The 16,676-nt window shown below is 39.7% G+C and overlaps 1 protein-coding gene across 2 annotated transcripts in view; it reads right to left on the bottom strand.

Annotated features, from left to right (window-relative positions):
• The window catches only part of WASHC1 (WASH complex subunit 1), a 61,130-nt gene extending 56,952 nt beyond the window's left edge, over positions 1–4,178 (bottom strand). The window contains exon 1 of one of the 2 annotated variants that reach the window (XM_081957158.1): positions 4,031–4,178. The gene's annotated coding sequence lies outside the window, so the exon portion shown is untranslated. The remainder of the gene's footprint in view (positions 1–4,030) is intronic. The other variant, XM_081957157.1, reaches the window with a different exon arrangement.
• Between the last annotated feature and the right edge of the window lie 12,498 nt (positions 4,179–16,676).

Here is a 16,676-nt window from a genome sequence, read left to right as displayed (position 1 = left end):
AAAAAAAAAACAAATCTTGGGCTGTAATTTCTATGGATAGGTAGTTCTCAACTTAAACCGGCAATTGATCCTGCAATTTTGATTGCAAGTTATGACGGTTAAGATTACCACATGACCAGCCCAATTTTATGCCTTTTTTGTGGCAGTCATAAAGCAAGCCCGCTGTTCACTTTGGCATGTTTTTTTGGGAAACTGGAAATCCATCAAGAATGTCATAAATCACAGTCATCTGACCATAGGACGCTGCAAATGGCCATAAACGGGAGCCAAGCTGATCACCGAGTGCCCAAAATATGGTCCCATGATGGGGAGGGTGTCATTGTAACTACAAATCTGGGTTGGAAGTGGCTTTTTCGAGGTCCGTCGTAACTTTGAATGGCTGCTAATTAACTGATTATAAGTTGAGGACCCTCTATAAAAGCCAAGCAATTGAAGTAAAACTCAGGAAGAGCTCTTACTTGAAGAGATAGTAACTGGTACACAGTATACTAGTACTTTGCAGGCACCTGGCAGAGATATTGCATTCAATTCTGGTTCTGATAAGATGATTCAATAAGAGTTCTCCTAGAAAACCATGCATGATGTTGTGAACTTTGTAACAGAATAAAAGTCAAATATAAACACATCAACTTTACACCCTTTTTGAAAGCTGAGCAGAATTAAGGAAACAGTAGAGCAGAAAATAAGAGTAAATCAAAGACCTCTGACCAGACCCAGCAAAACTTATTCAAATCCAGGCTTACTGGCTGGCCTTCAGCCAGCTACTCTCTAGGTACAATATCCAGAGACTATTTTATTGCTCTTGAAAGAATTATCTCAGCAATGCAATACATTTTGAGAACTAAATTGTAATTCAATATTCAAAAATGAGAATAGCATTTGACGTCTGGTACTGGAAAATGAAAATGCAAAAAAAAAAAAAAAGGTTCAATTCCCATTTCACCCAATGATTCATTGTATAACATGAAGGACTCAGCCATTAGACGTTATGCAAAGTATTCAAAATGAATATATTTTGCATACTTGGAACACTTCGCAAATTGCAAACAAAGGGCACCTCATCAAATTTTTAATAATGCAACCATGTCTTCTGCAAGACCCCTCTACTCAAAAGCTTCCCCTGGCTGTCTCCACATGCACACGCAAAGTCTTATCCATTACCACTTATATTAAAAGTGTTTGTGTGCCACAACTGTGGCTTGGTCAAATGGCAGCCATTCCTAATTCCTCCCAGTGCTTGGGAGGGTACTATTGAGAAAACAGAGCAGCATTGAGAAAGAAGGATCAATGCCCAGGCAACTAATTTACAAGAGAGTTGGGGGAATCAGCTTATTAGAGGGAGTTAATTAAGCCTCCATGTTACAGGCCGATTTACAACAGTTCATTTAGTGACCAGTTCATTTAGTGACCGTTGAAAGTTATAACAGCACCGAAAAAAGCGGCTTATGCCTGCAGCATTCCCATAGTCCAGTGTTTCTCAACCTTGGCGATGCTGGCTGGGGAATTCTGGGAGTTGAAGTCCGGACATCTTCAAGTTGCCAAGGTTGAGAAACACTGCCATAGTCACATGATCAAAATTCGGATGCTTGCCAACTGATTCATATTTGTGAGGGTTGCAGTGTCCAGGAGTCATGTGCTCACCCTTTGTGACATTCTTACAAGCAGTCAATGGGGAAGCCAGATTCACTTAACCTTGTTACTAATAACTGCAGTGCTTCACTTTACTGTGGCAAGAAAGGTTGTCCATGAGGGCAAAATTCACTTAGCAACAGAAATGTTGGGCTCAGTTGTGGACATAGGTCAAGGACTACCTGTAGTTGTAGGACTATGTATCCATAGTAGTTGGCAAATTAGTATTGCTCCAGTGTCACCTGATAAGGCCTAAAGAGGCGTACCTTTTCTGCTATGCTGCCTTCCTTATGAAACAGTCTCCCTCAAAAGATGTGGCTGATCCTGACTCTATTAGCCTTTAGGAAGGAGGTGAAGACTGGTTTTTCCCCCAGGCAATGAGGCCAGGATATATTGATTTGATAATTCAGATCCAGTTTTTCTCTCTCTCTTAAAACACATCAGGGTTATCTTGAATTTCTTTATCAAACTTTCTTCTGAAATAAGTTCATGTCTTACTAATGGTTGCTTCCTATTTGCTTCAAGGCTCTTCTACAGCTATCTTGTAATTTAAGAGCTAATGCTCTTCTACATTTGCCAAGACAAAAAAAGTTTGGGATTGAATGGTGGAGACCGTATCAATGGAGCTCAAGAAGTTAAATACATTTACCTAGGATTTTCACTTTAAAAGTGTTGAGAAACATCGTCTTACACACTAACATTGTTATGCCTTCGTAAGCGTCTCTAGGTTTGACCTCTTCTCTCTGAATACATGATGGTGACTTTAGTTCATATAAGGTTTCAGAGAAAAGATTGTGGAGGCTAACAAAAGAACTGAAGTTAAATATTAAAAGAATAACAGTTGAAAACCGGTCAAATTGATAAAATGAGCCAGAATGGGTATAAGATGGCTGTGGAACACGAGAACTGCAACCCAACACATCTGATGCACTAAAAATAAGACAGAACATTAAATTTTAAAAAGGAACATCTGTTTTCTTTATAATGCATTCCTACTATCAGAAGCAAGCTCTTCTGAGCTAAATGGCATTAAAAGCTATGCCAGGTATAGGGGTTTTTTTTAATCATGATTTTTTAGATTAACATCTTTTCTTCAAAAAGCTGAAGGCAGTTTCCATAGAGATCCCCTTCATTTTATTCCAACAACAGCCTTGTGAAGTAGGCTGGGCCGAGATAAAGTGTATGGCGCACAGTCACTCTGTAAGATGCCATGGATAAAAGTGACCTTGAATGTTGGTCTCTCTATAGAGGCTAGCCCTTGTGCCACATTATCATAGCATTCCTATTTTCAGCCACCTTGAATTTAAGAAATCAGGAAACACACACACTTCTCCTACTCCAACTTTTTAAACACAGATCTTAATATAAAAAAGGGAAGTGGGCTACCACTTTCCAGAAGCACACTCTTCCAACATCATATAATATGTAATTTATAAAAAGGCCTCTGGGCTCCCATCTTAGGAAATAAAAATGGCAGCTGATAACAGTCCAAAGCATTGTTTGGAAGTCCATTCCACGGTTCATAGACCATTGGCAGTGAAAGCTGGTACAAGAAAAACTCAGTTCATCAGCTTGGTGATTTGAGGATAACCACAGCACAAACAGCCTGGTGACACCATCCACAACAAAAATTCTACGATTTCCTAGCCCTTACTTTAAGAAACTCAAGATTTACGCCCTGGAGTACTGTTGGTAGTTCAACAGATCACTCATAGGACTAACCTTTTGTGCCTCTTAAAATAAAAAAAATGTGGAGGCTTAATCACAAATAAAATGAGGTCACCCCTTTCCCGCAGCATTCAGATCTTCCCCAAATATACGAGATATTCCCCAGATCAGGGGTCTCCAACTATGGCAACTTTAAGACTTGTGGACTTCAACTCCTATAATTCCTCAGCCAGCAAAGCATTTTCTACACCTGGCTTTTTCCCAATAGGTAGCACAGGTGTGGATAGCATTGTAGGTATACCAGCCTAACTCATCTGCATTCAGACATTTGGAAAAGAGGAAAGGTACTGTATGTATAAATAAGGCAGGGGTCTCCAACCTTGGTAAGACCTGTGGACTTCAACTCTCAGAATTCCTCAGCCAGCAAAGCTGGCTGAGGAATTCTGGAAGTTGAAGTCCACAAGTCTTAAAGTTGCCAAGGTTGGAGACCCCTGCCGCAAGATGATGCCGTCCAGCATGGTGGCCACTACAATTCCCAGGATTCCTACAGCCTTCCTTTAAAAAAAATTAAAAATCCCGAGGCTTCTACCCCAACAATTCTCTGCCCCGTATTGGCCCTGATATCCCCCCCGTGGGAAACAACTACTGTAAGCGACCCCCTCCCGACAGGAGGTTACGCCTAGGCAGAAAGAAAGAAAAAGACTAGGCAGCCTTCGCCCTTCCTGTTCCTCACCTGGTTCAGTACTGAGAAGCTGGAGCCAGGCCCCCTCCTAGCAACCGAGAAGGCACGAGAAACGAAAGCCTTCGGAGCATCTTTATATCCGCCCGGAGCTTTACGCACTTCCGGCCAGCGTCAGAGAGCTTTCTCCGGTTCGAAAGCTTCCCGCTTCCGCCCTTAGATGAAATCACAACGGATTCTTGGCCATTTCAAAGAGGCGGTTTAAAAAAAAACAAAAAAAAAAAAAAAACCCACCGTAGTTCTGGGCGTGTTTGGTCTCTGCCTTTTTCGGAAATTCTAGGAAAAGTGGGACGGAAGAGAAGGCTTACTTTCTTCATAGACAAACAGAGAACCAGGCAGTAGCATTGAAAGTTTAACAGGCTTATTAGGCAATCCTCTGCACTCCCATTTCGAAATAGGCCCGTCTGAATTCAATTTATCTTATTCTCAGTTAAATTGAGTACTTGTACAAGCGTGGCCATTTTACAACAGCATGAACTTTCCGGAATCTATTCTTGATGTAGTTTTGGATGCAAACGTGGCAAGAGAGGTAATAAAATGGAGCAAAATTCACTTAAATGCCTCGCTTAGCAGCAGAAGTGTTAGGCAACTAGAGAAATGGATAAAAGTGGAAGAAAGATTTGAGGAGAAAGACGACAGCAAAATTTGAAATGATTAGAAAAGAATGTGCGATGAATGAAGAATATATAGGGAAAGGAGGAATTGGGAAAATATATAGAATATTAACTGAATTAGAAGAGCCAGCAAAAGGTTTAAAATTAATTAGGGAATCAGATTTGGGAGAAATAAAGGATAACGATTGGAAAAATATTTGGAATAGAAAAGTGTATAAGTGTAAAAGTGTATAAGAGTATGTCAGTTAGAGTTAAGGAAAATGGATATAAAGTGATATGGAGGTGGTACCTAACATGTAAATTAAATCAAATAGATGGTAAATATACAAATATTTGTTGGTGGATCAAGAAGGATGTTGGAAAATATAAACGTGATGGGAGGGATAGTGCACAAAAATATGGGACATGGTGTTTAGAGACATTAAAGCACTTTTGAATATAAATTTAGACATGTCACCGAGAATTGCATTACTGATGCTGGAGGAAAAATGGGATATAAATGAAACAAAAAAGGAATTGATTGTAAATTTGATAATGGCAGCTAGATTAGTGATGGCTAAATATTGGTGACAAAATTGGGATAGTCAAAGAAATGAGTGGTATAATTAAATTGGAGTAAGCCTAATACCAAATAATCAAGGGTACTTGATGCTAAACTTTATGTCTGTTGACAAGCAGGCAACGAGAAGAGACATTTGAAGGAGAAGATAAGTTCTGGATGACGGTAGTTGGGTGGGACTAAATTTAAATATAAGGAATACCAAAGTAACGACAGCTGTAGCAACCAACCTTAAAGCACTTAACAAAGAATACATTGAAATAGTGGCTACTTCTGCCTTTTAGGATCAACCATCAACCGTATTGTCTTCATGGATCAGTGTCTTGTGGTGGCAAAGGGGCTTGTGCAGCTCAATGTAGCCATGAGTTATGCGGTGTACGGCCATCCAGGATGGAAAGATTAAAGTGAGGAGGTCTAACAATGGTACAGTGAAGAAGAAAAAAGCAACCCATTCCAGTATCCTTGCCAAGAAAGCCCTATGGTCAGTAGTGTTGGAAGAAATGTCCATCTGGGTTCAGTTCCAAGAAAGATAATGGAAACATGGAGACTAATTGGAAAGATGGTTTAATGGTGGACAGGACCACATGATTTGAGGTCCTGAGCAAAGAAAACGCACATGGGTAGACTTATACCTTCTCTGGGACCCCGCATTGGAGCTTCCTGTTCCTGTATAAGGAATGTACTCTGATTGGTTGTCAGACTCCCATGGGGCCAGGCTGAATCTTGCTGGGTGATGATGTAATGAAGGGGCTATGGGCAATTCCTATTATGGCTTAATGGCTTTGCCCTGGTTTGGATCTTGAGTGAGGGCTAATCCTATCACCCTGGAGCTGAAGGTCTTTTGTATTGTACATAAACTGCCCCAGCCTTTATCTTGTAGATCTTCTGGGGGTGGAGGGGAGCTGAAGCTCTGAGTTTGTCTTTAGAAACATGTTTCTCCTTTAGGGAAAATATAATATTCTGCCTTTTTAATATTTCCTAGAATATTTCATTTTCCTAGGAGAGGGGTGGGTGCTAACTTCCTACAGTATCAAAAGGCTAAAAGATATGATGCCAGAAGATGAGCCCCTCAGGTTGAAAGGTGTCCAACATGCTACTGGGGAAGACTGCAGGGCATTTATAAGTAGCTCCAGAAAGAGTAAATCAGCTGGGCCAAAGCTGAAAGAACGCTCAGCAGTGGACGTGTCGGGATGAAAGGAAAGTCCGATAAGATAAAGAATAATATTACCCAGAAACCTGGCATGTAAGATCTATGAATCAAGTTAAGCTGGTTGTGTTCAAATATTAAGATGGCAAGATTGAACATCAACATCTTGGGGATCAGTAAACGAAAGTAGATGGGAATGGGTGAATTTAATTTAGATGACCATTATATCTACCGGTACTACTGTGGGCAAGAATCCCTTAAAGCAGGGATGTCAAACTCAAGGGTTTCAAGATTCAGCCTTCAGGGTGCTTAGATCTGGTCGCCAGGGTCACCCTGTGTACAGAGAAGGACTGGCCTGTAGTGCCTCGGTCAGAAAAACAGAGGTTGGGGCCACAGGCAGTCCTCCTGAGCTTTGTTTTCGCTGGCAGAGGGTTTCAGGAGTCGTCATAGGCAAAAACAGAGCTTGGGTGCCCGTTGTCGCTGGCAGAGCGCTTGGGCCACCACAGGAGCCCCTGACACGAGTAATGTTGAGCTGGCCTCCTATTTATATGACTCATATTTATAATGGTTGCAGTATTCTGGGATCATGTGATCATCATTTGTAACCTGACGAGCAAAGGTAACCAGATTCACTTAACAACCATGTTACTAACTTAACAACTGCAGTCATTCACTTAATGACTATGGCAGGAAAGGTGGTAAAATGGGACAAAGCTCACTTAGCAAATGTTTCCGTTCGCAACAGAAATTTTGGGCTCAGTTGTGGTCTTAAGTCAAAGACCACTTGTACTGGGATACAGTTTCAAAAATGAGAGAATTATCTCGGTTCAAATACAAGGCAAACCATTCAACATCACAGTAATCCAAGTCTAACGCCCCAACTGCTGATGCTGCAGAGGCTAAAGCTGACTGGTATTTGGTGCTGTGGGTGGGTGCCACAGAGTGAGAAGTCGAGCAAGCGCCACAGGGGGACAACAACAGAATGTGGATGCTGGAGACAGACACTTTGAAGCCTGGGTTGGTGGGTGAAAAAGTGGCAGGAGCAACTCCTCCGTTGACTGCTTACGGGAAGCAGGCAGGGAAAGGTGCAAATGATCACATGATCATTGGAAACTGTAACCATTGTAATGGAAATTGATTGCCAGGTGATCACATAAGTATAAGTAAGTATAATCTTTATTGTCATTGTACTTAAATACAATTAAATTGGTTGTGACAACGCTATGATGATCACAGCTTTGCAGACTGGCTGTAAGTCCCCATCATCGGCGCCATTGTAACTTTGAACAAGTACGGAGCAAGTGGTCATAACCCGAGGACTACCTACACACAAAGTCATATTGCAGTTTATTTAGTTTTTGGCTTGGTGTATTATGCAAACTCTGACCATATTGAAGGAAACCAGAGTTTAATGTGATATATGAACTATAAAGTATTCTGTAGAGATTACAAGTTATACCAACAGTATAATAATTTGTTTTTTTTTAAATCTAATTGACAACTAATTCTATAAAGTTTTTTTCTGCCTGCATACTTCATCCCTAACTCACTGTCACCATTTTTCTCTGCAATGTTTTTTGAAATATTTCCACAGAGCTCATAATGAGCTGGGGATAGGCTCAATGGGGCTGTTTCATTGTTAATTCATTCTGTGCAAAAAATATTTCAAGGCAAATGGGAGATGTATCACTTCATAAATTAGATAAATGTGAAGCACATGGGGCAGAATGGATTTGTTTTCTGTCATATATCTTTTTAACTTATTCATCTACATGTATATTTTAAAATTCTATTGAAGGCAACCAGTTTAGAGACAAATTATGTGTTTTATCATTAGAGTAGATATACATGTTGTTGTAGGTGTATGTTTTAATTTCTCGGTTATAGCTCTTCCTTACTTCTCCCATACAGTTGAGAAGTCTGTTGTGCAAGTCACAATTTTCTTGAAAGAGTGAATCCCACCCTATGACATGTGCAGAACTCAAAGGCCAACTGACTCCAAATGTAGGATTAAATTTCTCTCAGATCAGAATGTAATCACGTTTCTGGATGTGACACCTTGTTCATTATGTTGGACTCTAAGGATCAGTTGGGATTGCTGCTATTGTGCTAGCTTTCCTGCTACATAACTTCCCTGCCTGAGTTCCTTAATCCCATTTCTGGGTTGACAAGAGAGTTCCCCAGATTTATCGTTGGGGGGGGACACAACTTTAATCTGCCTTGTCTAGGAATGAGGTCTGAGGTGGCTCAGGAATTCATGGCTAGAATAGAATAAGATAGGGTAGGGTAGGATAGGATACGATTGAATTGAATTGAATTCTTTATTGGCCAAGTGTGGAATTTGTCTTTGGTGCATATGCTCTCAGTGTACATAAAACAAAATATACATTCGTCATGAATCATAAGGTACACTTAATGATAGTCATAGGGTACAAATAAGCAATCAAATCATACTAGGAAACAATTAATATAAATAGTAAGGATACAAGCAGCAAAGCTACAATCATACAGTCATAAGTGGGAGGAGATGGGTGATAGGAACGATGAGAAGATTGATAATAATAGTAATGCAGACTTAGTAAATAGTTTGACAGTGTTGCGGGAATTATTTGTTTAGCAGAGTGATGGCATTCAGGACAAAAACTGTCCTTGTGTCTAATTGTTCTGGTGTGCAGTGCTATAGCATCATTTTGAGGGTAGGAGTTGAAACAATTTACGTGTAGGATGTGAGCATGATAGCCATAGGTCTATCATGATATTATGACACGATAGCCATACGTCTATTCTAGGCCATCCAGAGCCCAACACAGGCCAAGGATCACATTCCAGATCTAGTAATCCTATTGGAGCAATGATTATGTGATCTAAACTTGAGGAAATTTTGCTATCCGCCTTGCGCTGGTTCGATCATGCAATCAAGTTTGGGGGTCCCAAGGAACTGAAGACTTGTTTAGAAAGCTCACAAATGAGGTGGATGTACCTCCTCTGACTTAGAATCTGGATGGGGCAGAACAGGTAGTTATGTTTCTTTTCCCTCCTATCAGGCTAGTTTGCTGGTCTCTACAAAGGCCTGGTCCATACATTATATATATTAAACCATGTCATAGTTTGCCAAATTTTTGTTATAGAATGTTGTGTGCATTAATTTTTATCTAAGTTCAAAATATGGTTTACCGTAATGTGTAAACCAGGCTATTATAATTTCAACAGACCTTGGTTAAATAAAAATGATTTAATGTGGTATATGAACATAGCCATTGAGAATACTAGCTCTTGTTAAATAGACTGACCTTGAATTGGTTGGCCTGTGCTTTTATTTGTCAAATTATTAATGAGCCAGTTGAAAAAAAAATGATCCAAGAGATAACATGAAGCCTTTTAATTATAACCAACTATAAATGGAGATCTTGACCTTAGAAGAATCTTACCAAAGTTAAAAGAAAATTGTTTTCCTTCTGATTCTATTGAGTGCTCTCTCATGTGTTACAAATTAAGATTGTGAGTTCTCTTTTGATGCTAATGACTATAAAATGAATAATGCACTTAAGAGTTTCATGACGTTCCTACCGAACCAAGCTTGCACTGAAGTATCAGAAATGACTGATGTCATCTCTATTTATAAAGCATGCTTGAAATAATGATGCTTCTTTTAGACATGTCTGCGAGACCATTAGGCAATGTTTTGACATTACCTGTTAAGAGAAACAATTGCCTCATTTCAGAGACTGAAGCTGACAATAAAACAACTGTGATGAAGTGTTTAGCAGAAAAATAACAAAATGCAAGGTCCTACAAACATAGGAAAGCTTTTTGTTAGAGGCAGGGATCAAGAAACCAAGAAGGACTAAACAAGTTCAATTAAATAAGCCAAAGATGTTCAGAAAAAAAGTATCTAGAATAGTTATGTACACCTACACGGATCCTACAAATACAGGTGTCCTGCAAAGCAAGAGATTCTACAAAGAGGAATAAGACATTAGGAACTCTAATCTCGATAGCTGTAAGGCAATTTGTTCTATATGCTAAGACCTGAGGCTTCTCCTGTATTATACAGCTGTTAGCAATTTATAAAACAGCAGGAGATTATCTGGTCATGTAAAGTCTTTGCACTGCATTTCAAAGCTTGTACTTTTAACAGTCAGTCAGTATGTGCTTCATTGATTACACAAAAGCCTTTGATTATGTCAATCACATCAAGCTGTGGAATGTGCTCATTAAAATGGGAATCCCAGAACATCTCATTGTCCTCATGAGAAAAGTATATACAGACCAGGAAGCCAGAGTGAGACTAGAACATAGAGAAAAAGATGGCTCCGGGTTAGCAAATGAGTGCAATGAGGCTATATATCCCCCCCTTATTTAATTCAACCAATCTGTATGCTGAATATCTGTTTAAAAAGCTGAGCATGGCTTTAAATCTGGAGGAAGAAGCATCAATAACTTGTACTGTGCTGGTGACACTACAGCCATAGCCAAAAAGGCAAAAGATCTGTAAGTTCTATTAATGAAAGTCAAAGATCACAGTGGAAAAATGGGTCTAAAATGAAATGTAAAGAAGATCAAGCTAATTCAATTGATAGAACAGCCTGTCTTGGAACTGACCATGAAGATAATAAAATGATTGATAGGTTCTGCCTTTTAGGATCAAACATCAACAGTAAAGGTAGTAGCACTTAAGAAATAATACAACAGACCAACACTTAATAGAACAGCCATGAAGGCTTGGAGAATTGGCTCAAATGCTATCATATGTCTATATATGTATAAAGATCAGGATCATGAAAGCTACCAAATTCTTTGTGAGACTCTCCGGAAGTGAAAGATAGATTTTGAAGAAGTAGAATAGGAAGAATATTGATGCTTTTGAACTTTGTTGTTGCAGAAGATTCCTGAGAATAACAGGAACAGCCAATAAAAAAATGAATCATCAATTAAATCAACACTGAATTCTCCCTTGAGGTACAACTGACCTGGCTCAAGTTATCCTCCTCCAGATACATTGTGCAAAGACCAAGTTCTCTGGAGAAGGCTCTAATGTGAGGATGACCACAGCAATGTGAATGGGCCCGTTTTCGTGAAAAATGGGCCGTTTTTGGGAGATCTGCAGAGTGCAAAAACGTTTTAAAGAATTTGCCTCTTCAAAATCTTGGTGTGTTTTATACTCTGGTGCATCTTTTTTTTCAAAGAATTTTATTGGTTTTTAAACATTTATGGGAAAAGGTAAAGGGGTACATAGAAAATTTTGGCAGCTCCCACGCTAGTGGTAGAAATCCCTCCAAATCTCACAATTTTTACAATATTAAAAACAACGTATAAAAGATGAGCAAAAAACAGAATCTTATTCTATGTTGTATCAACCATGTGTTCAATCATTTTTCCTTTGTCACTTTCTAGTATATCAACAATTACAAATATTTCAAATACTTTTATTTTTGTGACCTGAGCCTTTTTGATATTGCTTCTTCCTCCCTGTCCCCAGGTGGAGCCACAGCCCGCCCCTCCTTCATATCTTGTACCTTGCTACCCTTTTCACTACCTTCCCTGTGTTCGTCCTCTAGAAGAGAGAAATGTTTTTTAATGAAGGCTTCAGCCTCCTGCACTGTATTAATTCTAATTCTATTTCCCTCCCAAAAGATCAACATTCCCTCTGGTAATAACCATTTAAACCAAACTCCTTTATTGTATAATTTCTTTGATAAGGAGGAATACTTCCTCTTTCTTTCTCTTATCTTTTTCAGAATTTGCTTAAGAATGGTGATTTCTTCATCTTTATATTTTAGTGGTCGCTCCCTTTGGGCCCCAAGCACCTCATCCCTTGTGGTCGTCCTGAGAAATTTAACATCTACATCCCTTGGAACATTATGGCTTCTAGCATATGCTGAATTAATCCTGTAAACCAGATCCATATCCCACCACAACTGTTCTTTGTCTCTCTTAATGTATTCTGCTAAAATTGTACTCATAATATCCTTAAGGTCTTCATTTTCTGTCTCTGGTAGGTTCTGGAATCTGAGAAAAAAGGACATTCTTTCAAATTCTATTTTTGCCATAAAGTTTTCCAGGTCTACATTTCCCTTCCGGATTGCCTTAACCTCCTCCCCCAGCCCAGCCGTTCCCTCCTGCAACACCACAATTCTCTGTTTATTTTCTGAAATATGATGTTTAACATCTCTGAGTTCATCTTTGAGATATGTCACCTCTTTTTTCAACTCAGTTTGACCCTTCATAATTTCTTGAAACATTTGGGAAACAGATAGCTCTTTTGGGCTCTCTCCAGACCCTTCTTGTTGTAACAATGAAGTAATTTTCGTTTGCTGCATGCTTGGACTGGAGGTGGCAGACGCAGGAGCCGAAAATGACTTGCCCGTTGGTGGTTTCTTAGGTCCCATTTGTCTAAGTTCAGAGATGTGTATAAGTCTTTTACAAAGAAAATGGTGTCAGTGGATTGCGCAGCTGTGCCGATCCAAGGAGGCAGGCAAATCCGAAAGCGAAGAGTTAATTCTCCTTCACAGTTCCAAGGCACCGAGGCATACCAGAAAGGGGAAGGTCAGATAATCAAAGTCCGGGAAAACCACGTAACAGGGGAGGTCCCGGTCTCCCTCAGAGAGGGTAATAAAACAATACCAGAGGTTTTTTTTTTGAAGGTAGTTTCAAAAGACAGACTTCATTTGTAAGTGCAAAAACAAAGGCGGAAGGGAGCTATCTTGGCTCCTCCTTTCACAGGGAGAAGAACGGAGATCTCCATAAAGGTTTTTTTTTTAAAGACAGCTCAGCAATCATCTCTTGCAATTGTGATAGCGATCTTTCTCACATAGTTCAAGTGACGAGTCAGCCTTTGTTCTCTCTCCATTCCAATATAGAGAGAGATAGTTCAAATGCCGCTTAGTCCGAGGAGGGGAGGGGTAAAGAGAAGAAACACCCCCCTCTAATCTTCCATTTCAAATAAGTTGAACACGAACTTACAGTAGTCTGCTGCTTATCCTTTAATGACGATTAAGGAGATCAGGATGGCTCCCCCACCATTCTCTGGTGCATCTTATACTCCAAAAAATATGGTAATCAAGGAGAGAAGCAACTTAGAACTTAGGAGAAATTTCCTGACAGTTAGAAACAATCAGTGGAACAACTTGCCTCCAGAATTTCTGTATGCTCCAAAACTTGAAGTTTTTAAGAAGAGATTGTACAACCATTTTCTGAAATGGTATTGGATTTCCTGGTTGAGTAGGGGTTGGACTAAAAGACCTCCAAGGTCTCTTCCAACTCTGTTATTCTGTTAAAACAGATTTGGGTTGCAATAATTCAGATGACCACTAGATGGCACCAAAGTGATAGACATTTCTAATTCTTCTCTACCACCTAGTGATTTTCCAGATTTAAGCAGCCCCAAACTATTATTCTGGTTGTCTGTTTCTCTTTCACTATCAAAGGGGAAAATTGATGGTAGAATTTTAATAAGATATAAATTGGAACTTCAGTGCTGAAAGAATATAAATCATGAGTTCAAGTCCCACTTTAATCATGAAAGACAGTGGGGTGTCTTTGGGCCAATCACACTCTCTCAGCCCTACCCATCTCACCTGGTTATTATAGTTGGGAAAATAGGAGGAAGAAGAGGTAATAGGCATATATATATATATATTTGCCACTTTGAATTAATTGTAAAAATAATAAAGGGAGGATATAAAAATAAACATGCAACATGAGATTAACATTGGAATAAAAATCAAAGTTCATTCATAATGCAGGATCACAGTATGAAAATACAAAGTAAGCCACATTTTTTTAAAAAAAAACTACACACTTTTCTAGAAATAGCAAGAAACAGTCATGGTTGTTTTCATGCGAGCATCAGGCTCATTTAAAAATGGATTTTGTTCAAGGAAATCAAGGTTCAGGAAAAGGTGCCAACAACTTAAATAGAATAGTCTCACAGAGAAATGAGACAATTAGATATATTTTAAAAAACTGAAAACACCTCTTGGGTCAGAAATAATAACCTGTTTTCATATGGTTAGTTGTCATTGTCAGCCTCTTGTGTATACCAGACAGGAAACATGATTAGATGAGCTAATTCTACTTATTGTAAGACTACATTACCAGAATTTTTCCACTCTGAAATTCAGATCTCCCACTTACACTTTCAACTGCTGTATCAATTGTGGCAGATCTGTCCTAAGTTTCTTCCACCAACTGTGAAGCCACTGAGGGCTCCTGGCTCTCTTGTCTGATTGTTACCTAGGCAGCTTCTCTTTCTTTGTCCTTCAAGGTTATCCATGCATTCCATTACATCAGTGAATTCTTGCATTTAGTTAGTCTCGTGCTGTGGGAGAAACTTGCTTTCACCTAAGGTTACCAAATATCTGAACAGACAAAGGAGGACCCTCAGAATTGGAAAGGAGGACAAGTGGGGGGTGGGGAGCGAAAGGAGGACACACTGTTTAATTTTTCTTGGTGTCCGTGACAAAAATGATAGTGGAAAAATCGAAAAAAACCCAAACACAAGGCCAAACCTTAGATCTACATGTATGTGAAATTACTTTTTCCAGCATCAGAAAGACTGGTTCCTCAATCAAAATATTTATTTATTTATTTGTATCCTGCTTTTATTGTCATATGAGGGTAGCGTGGTGGCTCACTGGTTAAGACCAGCGGTGGGATTAAAAAATGTTAGCAACCCGGTTCTCTGCCTGGTTGCTGGGTGGGCTAAGCCATGGTGGTCCTGGCCTACTTGGCCTCCTGCACCATGGGGGGGAGGCGTTTTCGAGGCTCCGGAGGCTTTCCCTGACGCTCCTTGAGGGTGAAAACAGCCCCTCACGGGCTCTGGATGGGGTGAGCTCCCATCCTCATCCTAGCTCCTGCCAACCTAGCAGTTGGAAGCATGCAAATGGGGGTAAATAGGTACTACTTTAGTGGGAAGGAAACGGGGTTAACCACAAGATCACGGAAATATTTCTGGACAGTGCTGACTCAGTGACCTTGAAACGGAGATGAGCGTTATCCCCTAAAGTAGAGAATGAATAATGGAGTAAAATCCACAGGGACTCCCTCCTCCTTTCATTATTTTTAGAAATAACTCAAGGCTGCAAACATTTTTCTACCAAATTTTTACTTTCAAGAACATAGGAATAATGCTAGGAATAATATAGCACTGACGACACTTCCAATTTCACCATAGGAATGTATGACAAATCATATAAGCTACAGACTATAGTGATCATAGGTGTGAAGTGCCTGGATTGAAGGCAATTGCTGGAATCAGGAAATAAATAACATAAATCTACGCTGTTGATGGATGAGGGAAACAACAAAGCAGACAACGTACAAGTCTCAATAGATGAAAGTTTCAATGACTACTGTGAAAACAGTCTAAATTGGGTTTTTTAAAAAAAGACACTCAAAAAGCCAGATAATATTGGATTTTAAGGTGATGCCTGTCAGATGGAGAATATGAGGGCAAATAGGACATGTCCGCTTTCTCTGTTAACCCTACAGTCTTCCATCTAGCTTCCTTCCATAAAGGGAGAACTCTACTCTGTCAATGATTATTATTCCCATAAGAATGAGCATGTTGATATTGATATTTTGGGCTAATGACTGATTTGAAAAAGCTGTTTTCCAAAGCTGACTATAAGAAAACCAACACAACATACAGACATAGCACATTTCAAATATAGGTAGGCCTCGGTTTAACGACCACAACTGAGCGCAACATTTCTGTCAATAAGTGAGACATTTGTCAAGTGAGTCTTGCCCCATTTTATGACCTTTCTTATCACAGTTGTTAAGTGAATCACCCCAGTTGATATGTTGGTAACACGGTGGTTAGATGAATCGGGCTTCCCCATTGATTTTGCTTGTCAAAAGGTTATCATGATCTTGGGGCTCAGCAATGGTCATAACTATGAGTCAGGTGCCAAGCATCTGAATTTTGATCGTGTGACCTTGGGGATGCTACAAAGGTCATGAGTTTGAAATACAGTCATAAGTCACTTTTTTCAGTGCCGTTGTAACTTTGATCGCAAAGTGAACTGTTGTAAGTCAAGGACTGCCTGTACTGAAATCCGAAAGAGACTGAGTATATGCATATGGATGCACCCAGACTGGTAGCACCCATAAAGGAGAATGTTTGTGGCTCAGGGCTCATCTGAGGGGTCCTTGGTTCTCTCTGAGTCTGCTTGTTTTCTTGCAGATGTTTCATTACCCAAACTAGGTAACATCATCAGTGCTAGTAAGGAGCCAGCTTTGCCGTGAGTTTATATTTTGGTGCTTTGCCCTGTCAGTGTTGATGGGGGTGGTTTTAGAGTTTCTTTGGTTGGGCAG

This window comes from Natrix helvetica (assembly GCF_964273705.1).
Source record: "Natrix helvetica genome assembly, chromosome: 6".
NCBI lineage: Eukaryota > Metazoa > Chordata > Lepidosauria > Squamata > Natricidae > Natrix > Natrix helvetica.
The sequence above is the reverse complement of the archived record's forward strand: the minus strand, read 5'-3'. Positions and strand labels throughout refer to the sequence as shown.